Source organism: Physeter macrocephalus, chromosome 15 (assembly GCF_002837175.3).
Source record: "Physeter macrocephalus isolate SW-GA chromosome 15, ASM283717v5, whole genome shotgun sequence".
Taxonomy (NCBI): Eukaryota; Metazoa; Chordata; class Mammalia; order Artiodactyla; family Physeteridae; genus Physeter; species Physeter macrocephalus.
In genome coordinates, this window is record NC_041228.1 from 23,985,276 (window position 1) to 23,986,985 (window position 1,710).

A 1,710-nucleotide genomic window follows, 5' to 3' on the forward strand; every position below is an offset into this window, starting at 1 on the left:
ATAATTGATGCTTTCAGAGAAATGTGTCATTTGACGAGATCATGAAAGATAAACTTTAAAAAGGGTATGAGGGTGCTAGGCTAAGGAAATCTAATGTGTCAAGACATTGTAAAAAAGATGAATGTTTCAGTGTGTCTTAGGTTTCTATTTTGTAATAGGACTCCCCAATACATTGCTTAATATATATTTATTCATTGCAAAAATATTTATGAAATACTAACCAATATCCAGATTCTAAAAACTAAGAAGAGTGAGATAAATGTGATACAAACCACTCTTCAGAGGTAGAATCCAGAAGTAGATATATGAAAAATACACAGATATAACACAAGGTATGATTTATTAGCGTTGGAAAACAGCACAAAAACTGTGTTCGGGGAAACAGATATAAGTTGATAAATAATTGATGCTTTCAGAGAAATGTGTCATTTGATGAGATCATGAAAGATAAACTTTAAAAAGGGTATGAGGATGCTAGGCTAAGGAAATCTAATGTGTCAAGACATTGTAAAAAAGATGAATGTTTCAGTGTGTCTTGAATTCAGTGCAATCAGTTAGCTATTGCCATGTAAATGCAGCAAAATTCTTAAAGGTCATTGTGTTAAAATCACTGTAATTTATTCAGAATAGATTTAGGCTAGGAAAAGATAGGAATAATGATTTCTGCCCCCAAAGTTTATATCTTTCTCCTAGGCTCAGTAGTCAACATGGGCATGATTTTCTCATGGTTCTGAAAGAGATGTGAGAGCAACTCTCAGCTTTTGTCACATCTGCCAACATCCAATTATTCAAAGCAAGTTATATGACCAAGTCCAGCATCAAAGAGTAGCAAATATTACTTAACCCATGTAAGTAGTAGGCAGAGTATTTACAAAAATAATATAGTGCAAAGCCCACATCATTACTAGTTTTCTTTCAATAAAATATCCTCCCTGCATTCTACTGAAATTCTTATGGCTTTCTCTTATCTGAATATGTTTCTGAATTAAAAAAACACTTATTAAATTATATTTTTGCACAAGTTATCACAGTCCACTACCTTGATTTTTAATATTTTAGCTGCTCATAGAGCAGATGTTTGTAATGATGTAAGTTTATCTTATTTGCAGTAACTCAAGACAGTATATCAAGTGCTCACTTGCACAGCACATATGCTAAAATTAGAATACAGATTAGCATGGACCCTGAACAAGGATGACATGCAAATTCATGAAGCTTTCTTTTGTTTATAACAAGTAGTAAATAAACTACAGATAACAGATTAGCATGGACCCTGAACAAGGATGACATGCAAATTCATGAAGCTTTGTTTATAACAAGTAGTAAATAAACTACAGAGATCTAATGCACACAATAATAAATATATAGAGTAACATTATAATACAGTCAAGTAATATGATAAATGTTGCTTCAACGGCAACCATGTTACAATATACAAATGTATCAAAGTAGCATGTTACATACCTTCAATTTACAAAATGTAACATGTTAAATATGTCAAATTTTTTAAAAAAGACAAGGTATTGTTTTTACATTTCATTGTTTTTTTTCTTTATTTTGAAATGTAAAACTGAAACTGAACAATGACCGGTGGGAGAAACTTATTTAAATGATTCATTTTACCTAGAAAATGCCATGATAGCTGAATATGGTTCTAAACAACATTTTCCACTCAGTTCTTAGAGAGAACTGTAACTTCAATTAAAAATA

The 1,710-nt window shown here is 31.1% G+C and overlaps 1 pseudogene; it reads left to right on the forward strand.

The window, feature by feature from the left end:
• The first annotated feature begins 1,130 nt into the window (after positions 1-1,130).
• Positions 1,131-1,229, forward strand: LOC112066417 (uncharacterized; annotated as a pseudogene).
• The last annotated feature ends 481 nt before the right edge of the window (positions 1,230-1,710 follow it).